The following is a 12573-nucleotide window of genomic DNA, read 5'->3' as shown; positions in this document are numbered from 1 at the left end:
ATATCGTAATTCTCTAGAAGAAAAATTTTCAAAATCTCCTGAAAAATAATGACGTCAGCATTTTTAAGCCATTTCCGATTTTTGGCTATAAAAAATGACGTCATCATTTTTTTCAAAAGATTTTTAGCTCAGAAATTTTCTTACATCAATATCTATTTGTGGTCGGAATTTGACGTTTATATGACTTTTAGTTCACGAGATATTCAAATTTTTAGTTTTATGACGTAATGTTATGTAATGTTTATGACGTCATAATACAGGTTTATGTGCTATAATTTCTCATAGCCTCAATTTAAATTTTTCTAACACCCATCACGTTGATCTACATCATATGGCGCTTCTTTCCAGCCATGTTTGACATTTTGAAAGTGAGTGGAACTGGTTCACTTTTACTTTGGACATGCCGTAACTCACTTGAGTAAGAATACGTTAAGAATATTTCACCCTCAATTTCGGCAATTTCTTAAGAATACTTGACCCTCTTGCAAAGTACACTATTTTTATAAAAAAGCGTATACACTCTTCGACCCACAAGTGCAAAATATGAACCGAGGGCACTCTGCAGTACTGAAGGTCCCCTCAAAGAGTCACGAGTGAGAAAGCATAAGAAACCGCAAAGAACTCCTCTCAGGTCAGAGTACACCATCTTGGGGCTAGCTTTTTGGAAGCAATGGCTTTTAAATGCGTAGGTCTTCAAGGTTTGAGTATATATGATTGGTCGAAATAAGATTGTCAGATATCAAATATTTGAAGCTAGTTCTTATCGGTCCTTTTTACACCGGCCCTAATTTAACACCGGTCCCTTTTACGCCGCCCCTTATAACGCCAGAGCCTAATTTTGGGCTTACGCCAATTAGGGCCGTTAATAACGCCAAAATTTGTAAAAATGGCTATTTATGCTTCAAGTTAGTAAATAATGACTAAAATTTACATTTAAATGCAGTAGTAAACTGTTGAAAATTCCATCAAAAATCACTGATTTTTAAATATATTAAAGATTTCACTGAACTTTTAAATATGGAGTAAAACAATGGATCATTTTACTCTTCTAATCATACCTAAAATCCTTTAAATTGAGAAATAATGATAAAAAATTAACGCCGCTTTTAAGTTAAAATTGCTAAAATATTGGCCCTTTTTACGCCGTCCCTTATTACGCCACGAACCCAAAAATAACGCCAATAATGGCCGGTGTAAAAAGGGCCGATAAGGTAGTTAAAGTTCGAATACGAAAGCTTAGTCTCAGAGAAAAGCCTTTAGAGAAGAAAGTAGAATTAGATAAGCCTATCGTCCACATAAGTTCACTATAAAAATGGAATAATTTAGAAGGCGGGAGGCGGATAAGCCTGGGGCGGTTACTGTATTAGAGTCTACTGCCGCTAATGTTTCTGTCCATTACGGCTGTAAACTCCGAGCATTTATATTTTCAAGCGTGTACTATCCGTCTAACAGATGACAGATCGCCTTGGTAGAATAAGAAAGCGTGACCTCGAGATTTCTTCCAAAATAACAAAATACCAATCAATACAAAAATAATTAGTTGGAAATAGCAAGTATTGCAATCTTGAAATACAAATTTTACAAAACGGCTTTCGACAGCAGAAAAACAAATATGCGCTAAAAATATATATTTTTTACATTATGCAAACTCTTCTTTACCGCATATAGATAATTGTTTCCCATTTTCAACCGATTAATCAAAATTGGACGGTTGTAGAATTTCTTTTTGCTGTAATATTTCATATCGCTAATGAGATCTCATTCGTAAACCAATAAGTAGCGACTCATCAAAATGTTTGATCAGAACTTTTTGATAAAGACGACAATTCCATACTGCGTATATGTATTACACAATTCTTTATAAGGACGACAAGCTTCAAAAATACCAAAAAATAATAATACATGTTTATTTTACTATGCAAGTAGTTACCCCTTTGTCAGACTCGCATCATGCTTAGCATTCTATTGTTCTTAAACAATGAGCCATTGTTTAGGTACCAAAAACTGTATATGCTTACAAACGTTATGTTTATAGAAAAAACATGTGATTTAAAACCAAGAACCTCTCAACAAAAGTTTACTGGTTCCTATTAAAAAAGTTTTACTTGATTAATGCTGCAAACATACTAAACTAAAATTCTCGTATTGTTTTAACGATTTGTTAGCTTTTTCATTTGTTTTTATCGAACGATGAAGATCGATTTGATCAGTTTTTTATCACTTTACCAAGTACTCCTCTTGGGATTGGTTTAAGATTTAATCACATGATCAAAAAGTGAGAAAAACAAACTAATTTCTCTGCGCAAGTTTAAGTAAGAAACAATGGAGAAAAAAGAAAAGGCTTCCAGGCCGGGTTTTTTTATACGGACTAAATTCTAAAGTTCTAATTAAGAAAACAGTCTTGGTGAATTAAATCCTTCTAAAATAAATTAAGAATGCCTTGAAAACAGATTTAAATTGCCTTCCTATGAAAATATATCTTATGTAATTTTGATGTAGTACAGCTCTTTTAAGATTTTCTACTGCCATTTTCATGATTCAAAATTCACTTATAACTGAGACTCTAATTTGCCTTAGGTTTTATCGCAATATGCGTTTTTATCTTGACTTTGATAAGTTGATAAGCTCAAAGTCTTAAAGTAATCAATCTTAGAATTAAAGATAGCGAAGAATTATGTAAAGTTGCCCTTTTTTTGCATTACTCTTGCATAATTGAATGAACAAATTTAGATTGTCCTATCAACTGATTTTTGAACGAATGTCAATCACCCTAAAGTCCTTCTCAAAAGTATGTGGACACTTAAGTTTTTAAGTATTTTCTCAGCATCCATTTATGCTATGTTAGAAAGTTATACATCGTTGGAAAGATATTTCCAAGGAGAATAATCAAGAGGATAAAAAATCACCCTAAAGTTTTTAAAGTTGAAAAATGAAGAAGAAAAGATAAAAAAAAATTAAGATTTTTTCTCTTGTTTAAAAAATCATAACATGAAATTTTTTATTATATTTTAACATTACCATTGCTTAGTTCAAATCTGTGTTCAGATTTTTTCATATCTTTCTTGGATAAAAAGGGTCAGCCCTTTAAGATAGGCCTAAAATGGCCAAAAATGACCAACTTCATAGCGTATTTTCGATTGTGGAAATAATAAATACACAAAATATATGGATATCGTATTGAAATTCCTTTATTGACACGCTTTATGCTTACTAGTACAATGCCGGACAAAAGGTTGTAGACAAATGAAATTTCAGTGAAAAATGATGAGAAATAGAGCAAAATGACTCTTCAATGTGTCTGAAAGGGGATGGAACTTAAGAAAAACACTTTTGAAGTCGTTGCATTGCTTTTGAATTGCTTTTGAGGGAACCACAAGCAAAAAATCAGCGTTTTGATACTGGTGTAAGCCAGTTAATCAAGCCCTTGTGGTTTGCCCTTGCGGTTAGACTGCAGTGGGTGACTTTCAAAGACTTTGGATAGGTTTGGAAAGCACCCAGAGCCTCTTGGGAACTTGTTTTTGATCGATATTGAAGTATTTTGCAAATATTGCAGAAGTCTACAAACCTTTTGTCCAGCATTGTAGCGCCAGATGATATAATTCTCTGGCGTCAATCAGTGACGTAAATAAAGCCTGGAATACACGGGGGCGAGGTTGGCATAAAGTAGCAACATTGTACCAAGTCTCTAAGCTTTCTTTAATCATGTATACCAGCCACCCATCAATAAGTTTGATGATGATCTTTCAACTAAACCACTTACCGCAGGATTTATCGTTTTCTTGGACAGAACTATTTGCCCACCCTTTCCCCAGCAATATCAATGTCCAAAAAGCAAAACTCTTCATATTCGCGCTTTATCCAAAAGTTTTGTACGACAGGGGGCATGAAGTTTATAGTCACTAGTTCTGTCCTCGATTATGTTTTTACATTAAAAGATAGAAATCTGTCAACGAACTCTTGGCCCTTACCCATAGCCTTTTACCGTAAGTATTAATATTTCAAGCCTACCATGTGACATTCGGGGTTATAGCTTTCTTTACATTTTTCTAAGCGCTGCTTTTATAAATACTGTAAATTCTGACTATCTGAATACACCTTTCCGACCGTAGTCACGTGGTCAGGCGCGTGCCACCTTATTATTTAATTTACCACCCTGAACTGGATCCAATCCCATCTTTGCACATTTTTCTATTGTCTTTACGTGCGAAAAAAAAAAGACTGGGACGTTTTTAGGGTGGTAAAACGGGCAGAAAAATGACCGCGTGGTAATAGGCGGCTACAGTCGAAAAAGTGTATGTATGTACCACGGTATATATTCAAGATAACCTATACGCTGTCCGAGCTGTCTATCTGTAACCAAAACGCCCAACCTACCTTGCAACCACACACGCATACCTTTTCGTTCTATATCAAGTCAAATACTGTTATCATCTCATAATAATCATATCATTTGATTCTATTAAGTCTAAATTTAATAAACTTTTCTATTAAATGACATTTATGCTGGGACATACAATTTTTTGTAATATCCTAATCGATTGAATCACATTCAAACCACGTGACTTTGTTGGTAAGCTGATTTTTCTGAGAGATTCCATTCCGTTCTCAATTGATTAGGATCAAAGCTATAAACATCTATTTTGACTGAGACATTACATAAGCTCAAAATGACGAAAACATGCAGAGAAATTACAAAAAAGGTTTATTGAGTCGAATTAATTGAACGTCAAGAATAGTTGGAGTAAAGGAAGGCTGTTGTTTATAAGTTTAAATCAGCCATTCCATAAAACTATTTTATTTTCAGCATGCTGCTGTTTATATACAAGGCATTAAAATCCTACAGTTTTATAGAAAGCCAATGATCACGGTTTATTATTATGTAATACCTTTTCACTCAAACTCCAAGGTTTTTGTAGTCTTGAGATTTAATGGTATATATTGAACAAAATCCGGTATAGCAATTACATCATTTCAACTGCAAATCCAGTAATTGCTTTAAACCCTTCTGACAATGTCATCTCAATACACTCTTCTCGAGATGCATAAATTTATTGTTGTCCTCGTTTTCAAACAGATTTCATTGCTATAAAATTACATATTCACAATGATAATTGTGTTGTTTACCCTCATGAGACATTTTGAATTTCAAGTACTTTTGTTTTAGAGTTAATGTTTGCCTTTTGGGAATTTAAATTGGTTTGAATGTATAATTTCATAGCAATGAAATCTGTTTGAAAACGAGGACAACAATAAATTTATGCATCTCGAGAAGAGTGTATTGTTCCAAGGTTAAGAAATCCAGTGGGGATGGTTTTGGAGTGCAATTTCTACTCGATGAATTTTGTATTGGGATGAAATCAAAGTCAATTTCTCAGCGGGGCTGAAATTCTAGGGTATTTTTCCCACCGGGGACGAAGTTTTTGCCTGGGTGTGTCACAGGGGTGTCGAAATCGCTGGGTAGAAATTTCAAAGTTTTTTTACTACAGGGTGTCCCTAATAAAAGTATCGAGTTTGAACATGCGATTGAGTAGAAAGTTTTAAGTGTGTATTCACAAAATTGTATTTTAAGCTCTCCCTCTTTTTTCTTTGTCATTACAATTAATTTATACGTTGTAACTACCTTTTGTAATGAGCCTATGTGATGGAGAACGTTCTTATATTTTAGCGATAACACACACAAACTTTTTTACTCAATCGCATGTTCAAACTCGATACTTTTATTAGGGACACCCTGTACATTAGCTTTCGTAATCTATATCTATACAACATGTGTCTTTGAAGACGATCCGGTGCTATCAAGGATTTATTATACAATGGATATACAAGTAACAGATTTTTGCCGATTTCTCGTGTTAGCTATGTCCGCAGTAATGATATTATTGTTCACTCTCCTTCCCTCATTAAATGATTCTTCGAAGCATTTTTATTGCATTTCTTATCGAAAATCACTCATCCAATTCCCAAAAGAGAATTAAAACTTTCCTGTGAGAGTTAGATTCTTCCACTTAATTGCTAATTATAAGTCGTTATGACATTTCAAGCTGTGAGAAAGATGCAAAAGACGTGTTGTGTATAAGAAATTTAATGTTGACACCGGAAATTTTCAAACTTTAACCTCAGAAAAACCACCTTGCCACCACGTGCCTCCAATTTCACACTACAGTGGAGCCAAGACACTCAAGTCTTATGTGTGTTAATTTCAGCTCTTCTAGGGACAGTCTTGGAAAGCAATTTCCAATTGAAAATTTCGTGTCACTATAAGCATTTTTTCTGAATTTCTTGTCTAATGATGTTTTTCTCACATTAGATTTCACAAATGTACCCAGCTTGGAATGCTAGCCTTACTTTCAAACTTTTTTTTCTGCAAATGTACAAAAAGAAAGAGCTAGAGAACTTTTTAAAAATAAGACTGATAAACATTTTCAAAAATCAGACATCTTCGAGCCGCCATGACAGTTGTCCTTTGCGGACAAAGCTAGAACATCAATTGTTTTCTGAAACAATGAAAGTACAATGATCGCTCTCCATCGTTTTATGAGTCGTTTATCCAGTGTATAATAAATCTTTGGTGCTATTGAACAGGCGTCCAGCATATATCTAACGGATATCAGTCTGATTCGCAAATCTCTCTATAGAAAAATACTTCCTGTAAGAAACCTTTCCGTTGGACTTAGAAGATGAAGAAAAGTATAAAGGTATAAATGAATACGTGTAGTGCCTTTCTGTATTTCACAAGGAAAATAATGTAGAGAAAATTTCTAACATTTTCGAGGGAAATTTAACTGAAAACAAATTTGTTTTATTTTACAGGGACAACCTAAAGCTTATATTTTCCAAGAAAAATCAGTCAATACAGTTGTTTCGATCCGGGATAAACAAAAATCTGCTTTGTTTACAAAAATTCTATTTCCCGTTCGGGGACGATGAAAAGCTCTTGACCAAAACGGGAAACAATAAAGTGATGAAATTTTCAATCTGGAAACAGTTTCTTCTTCGGGTTATTTTCACCTTATCGTTCGGGAAATATTTCCCGTTAAGTTAATAGTTGCCTTTTTCATGTAGTGGTACCGACTGTTATACTGAGAGTAGTTTAGACATCGCGGCTAGCCATTTTAACTTTGACATTGGAGGGTGACTTTGAAAGAATTTCAAAATTAAAAAAAAGGAATGAGTGTTCAATTTCAAAAGGGTCATGAAAATGTTCGAAAAGGAAGATTAGAAAAAGCAAAAAAAAAAAAAAATACAATTTTTCACGGCTTTCATTCTAAGGAGCTGAAAATTGACAAATTGAAAAATGTGATACACTATACTGTAGGTGCAAAAAAGAATTTTCATCTGCTCTAAAAATTTCTAGCGAACAAGGTTTTTGCGAGAATGGGAGCTTCGATTTAAGCGTATTGTAATTTTGGGATAGAGATCGAAGAAATTAGAAATGGAAAGTGAAAGTTTTAAAGAGTATCGGGTCTGATTTAAAGGTTGCACGCCGTTGCACGCACAGAAGAGTGCTCTTAACTCAGTTGACAGGCACTGGGTTTACACACAACACATATTCACAGATCGATCCCCACCTTTAAAATTCGAAAATGGATGCGAGAATTATAGAGAGTTCCGTTTTAAAGGTTTTATTCCTACATAAGTGCGTTCCCATTTCATATCAGACACACATTTCATATCAAGACAGTGTCTGGCTTATTGCTGTATTATGCTGATATAAGCAAAAAATGTATTTTTATTTTCCTTTCTGACTAATCTTACTCCACATCGATGTCAATCCAATTTGAAAAAGCTTGTGAATTGAAATCGATGAGGAGAAGGCAAACGATATCACTCTTACTTATTTCAAAACAAAACATTTAAGCGTAATATAATATAGATACCACAACAGCGGTTTTGTAGAGGTCTGCGAAATCTCTCGTCTGCACTTTAGACCTTGATACCAACCTTTAGTAACCTTAGGATTTCTTGTCATACGAGCCGGTATTGATTGATTAGTAAGTTTCACTTCACCCACCACCTTTTTGCGACTTAAAAATCGTCAATCGTCTCATCCATCGTTAAATCCGATAAAACTCGATGATGCTACATATTGATTCGATTCGATGGTTAAAATAACAATGATGAAACATGATACCAAAGCTTTATATCGTTTTTTGGATCCCAAACACATAGGTATACGTATATAGAAATTCTAGATTACATTTAGAGCAGCTACGTTTTACCCCGTTTTACTCGCGAGCACGGGCCTATCTTATGTAATATTTCGATGGCAGATTGGCGGTTGCTCACGTTAACAAGGTATTGTAAAGGATAGGGATTGCGGGTCATGCATCTCCAGTCGGATTCAATAAACTGACGCTAGGTTGGGCTTTGACCGCTAAGTTGGGTTTCGACCACTGAAGTTGGGTTGCGACCGCTGACGGAAAAAAAATACGCGTCACACCGCCTGAGCCCTTTTCCCAACTTTTTGATTTTACGTGATAAAAACTTGATATATATACTGATAGTGATCAACCTCGTCCCCGTGTATCCCAGGCTTTATTTACGTTACTGATTGACGCCAGAGAATACCCTGGTGTTGGCTGATGCGAGTTCCCCCTCTCAGAGGGGGAACTTCTCAAAACAATACGTCATAAAAAAAACTGACGTTACAAAGTTACACTGCAATGCAACGGCTTCAAAAGAGAAGAACGAATGAAATCTGACGTTTTGTTTTTGAATTACGTAATCTTACGCGTTCGAAAACCAGCCAATGCCATCAATCAAAAAGCTGATAATACGCAGGGAACGAGGTTGGATAGTGATAATATATACTGTGTCAAGAGTGCTATATATCAGAAGCAATCATAAAAAAACCGAACTAAGAAGGGAACGGTTCGACTTTGGTAATCTACGAATCTAAACCTTGAAAATTCTTCCCGACCTTTTCAAAGCTTTAGAGAACCGATTCCTTTTCCCTGATTAGACTAGCAAACTAGTCTGTAAATTAATCATGTCAGAGGGCGGGAACATAAAGGCGGCGGGCGTTTGCTCGAATAGGAACTGCGTAGGAGAGCGAGCAAAAGTTGGTGAGAGGCTGCTGATATACAGACTAGAACATTCTGCCACGGCTTCATTTTGGAGGTTGTGAGAACGGAGGAGTGCTTTCCTAAATTTTGGAGGGAGAAAAGCCGACAGACCACTTTGTTTTGAATTTTGGGTGGTGGAGGAGCCACCTTTCAAGTTTTGAAACTTTTACATCTTTAGTTGTTTTTGTTATTCATACATTCTTAGAAAGGAAAGTATTTGCAATTTAGCTTCAGTTTTCTACAATCATCAAAAGTGTGCAAGGATTATTCAGTTTTCCTTATACAGGTTGGTGGTATATGTTACGTGCTTTTGGGGCTTTTTGCTAGCCTCTTTCATTCAAGGTAAGAAATATTTTTTCTAACAGTCTAATTTGGTTCCACCTAAATACTTTTTGCTTTTTATTTTAGTACTTACAGACTACTTGTTAAGGAACTTGATTACTCTAGTCTCATTGTGGCTTAGTAAACCCCTCCAACACTCTTTTCTATGAATACAACAGTAACACTAACCAGGCAGGAACTCTGCTCAAAAGTACCCAACAAAATAACCTTTTTGAAAAAATTTTGACACTATTTTAAAAATAATAACATATCATAATAATCAATAATTCTGACACTTTTAATATCTCACAATAACCTAACACAGGTTTTCAAGCCGTACCAAAAATTTTTTTGGTACGGTTTGAAAACTATTTTTAGGTTATCGTGAGAATAAACAGCGTTTCCTGGTTAGTTTATTAATAAAGAAACTCCAAAGATTATCCCTCTCATCACTCTCAATGTCATTACTGCCAGGCTGCTGTCTGACAGTCCGACCCTCTTCAACAGACTCACTGCTACAAAAAACAACCTGTCCTGACTATCAGCATGTAACGTACCAGCCAAGCACAGGAAAATTACACGTACACATAGAAAATTAAATGGAAAACTTACAGAAAAGTACTTACTTTTAATAGTTAAGATGTCATATGTTGAATAACTAAAACTCCAACCTCAAAACAATGACACATTGGTGCATAATTATTATTATAAGTGTATTATTATAATTAAGTATTTCAGTCTGTCGAATGAAAAATGTAACATCTGTCATGTACAAATTTAATTTGTGAAAAATTGAAATTTGCAGAATTTAGTGCTGTGATAAGATAGCTCTGATAGAAAATCTAGAGTTTATATGGTGACAGAAAAGTTTTTGGGTACACGTATTCATGATTTTAGAAAAATGCAGTATTTTTGTCATGAGAAGAGAATTATTGTAAATTCTGACCTTTTTCTATAGACTGTGGCTATGTGCTGAAGAATTTTCTTGTCACACCAAAAATGCTGAAAAATTAACCTTACACTTTAAGATTTATGGCTAAATTTTTTTGGGAGTTTCTTGCCACACTAATTTTACAATTTAATATAATTATTTAAATTAAAGTTACCTATTTGAGAAATTTTTGTTGTCAAACTGAGAATTCTGAATTTTCACCGTAATATAAATTCTGACAAATTTTCATCTACGTACAACTATAATTTTGGGGAAATCCCACTTATTCGACAGTATACTTGTCCGACGGTACATTTGTTAGACCGGTTGTTTGACAGTTATTAGTTCGACACCCATTTGCTCGACTGCATGGTTGTTCGACGACCACTTGTTCGACACTCTTCTCTCAAACAACTGGTCTGTTGAACAACTATATAGATTGTCGAACAAGTGGATTGTCAATCAACTGGGTTGTCGATCATTTTGGCTACTGCTACTGTACCTGGGTTATCCCTTTGATTACCACCTACAAACCTAGGAAAAAGAAACCTGAAATGAAAAAGAAACTCACAGTCCATAGTGTTTGCAATCTGAATACTCCATTCCTAAAATTGAATGAGTTATGAATAGGAAAAGATAACAAGTCAACAAGTTCTGATAACTGATGTTACAAGATTTTCCATCTTCTCTTGCCTCTCTCTCAAATCAAAACAAAAAACAATCAAAAATTAGCCAAAGAATTTTGCATGCAGAGAACCATGAAGAAAAGCCACATATACACAAAGAAGAGACTCATCAATAAGAAACAAGAAACAAAACAAAATCTTTTCAAATAAAAATTTCCACTAGAAGTCAGCCATTATTTTTTCCAATCACTCCCTCCTCAAAAATCAAAACAACACGATCTGCGACTTTGACGGAATTTTTCATTTCTCATTTCACGAATTTCTCAAAGTTCATTCATTTCTACAACGCCGAAATCTGGCGTTGTAAGATTGGGGCTTCAGCTTAGCCGTTTTTTCCTTCCTGGGGTTTCGCTCCAGTCGGGCTTTCAGCCCTCGCCGCGGGTAGGTAGAAAACCTGGCCCACCTCTCTGGCCCGGGCCATATGGCCTACCCTTGGCCCACCCTTTGGCCCACCTTCAAACATTTTTTTCCCCGATTCTATTCTCCGACAACCAGGTTATAATGATATGTGTGCGTCGGGATGCGCTATAATTTCATCATAAAGCGCGTTGGCGTTATTGAATCAGCCGTTTTACGACAAACAATTAGTCAAATCTTCTAAATGCTCTAAGAATTAAACGCTTTTTTTATAAGAATAGTGTACTTTGGATGAGAGGGTCAATTATTCTTAAGAAGTGCCAAAATTGAGGGTGAAATATTTTTAACGTAGGTCTTGTCTATCTGACCAAGGGATAAGACCCTTAAAATTTCTAATCTATTTCAATAGAAGTCAGCCTAATGGTAGCGCATTGTGCTCTTGCACTAGGGACCCCGAGTTCGAGTCGGGTTCGGGTCAACGTTAAAGTTTTTCGCCAGGTTTTGATACTTTATGTTTTTTTGGGTGAAGATTCCGAAAAAAGGGGTCCGAAGTCCTGAAAAGTTGAAGAAACAGCGCTATGGGGGTTTTTGGCACCCGTACAGGACTTAACCAGACCCTCTCCCGGGGGTCCCCTTAGTCTATGTCAGGTGTATAAAATGCAGACTCAAAACTTTTTATTTTTTTTTGTTTATTTCAGTCTCCTTGTTTTTCTAAATGCCAGAAAAACCGAAGTCCAACCTCAGAATTGGTTTGCAGATTTTCAGAATGATAAGAATCAAATCTTTTTTAGAGTTGTAAGGTGGGCCAAAGGGTAGGCCAAGGGTAAGCCATATGGCCCGGGCCAGAGAGGTGGGCCAGGTTTTCTACCTACCCCCTCGCCGCCGACAAAATTTCTTCCTACGCTTACCTAACTCCTACGCTCACTTTTCCCGCGTGATACCGTTCCAGCCCGACTGGCGTGCCAGTCTATTCCCTGATATGATTTTGATATGATGGGGGCGCGCTTAGACTGGAGTCGTTTATAATGCGTGTAATACTAATAATACCAAAACTAATAATAATAATACGGGATTTAGTTTGTATAAACGACTGGAAGAATCCGGTGTTCCAGCCTTATAGATACAGGGGCTAGCTACGCAGAAACTTGCGTAGCGAGAAAACAATTTATCAAGCAACAACAAACTCTCAAAACGAAATCAACTCAAATGAAAA

The sequence above is a fragment of the Clytia hemisphaerica genome, unplaced genomic scaffold (assembly GCF_902728285.1).
Source record: "Clytia hemisphaerica strain Z4C2 unplaced genomic scaffold, Clytia hemisphaerica genome assembly, whole genome shotgun sequence".
NCBI lineage: Eukaryota > Metazoa > Cnidaria > Hydrozoa > Leptothecata > Clytiidae > Clytia > Clytia hemisphaerica.
This window is presented reverse-complemented; position numbering follows the sequence as displayed.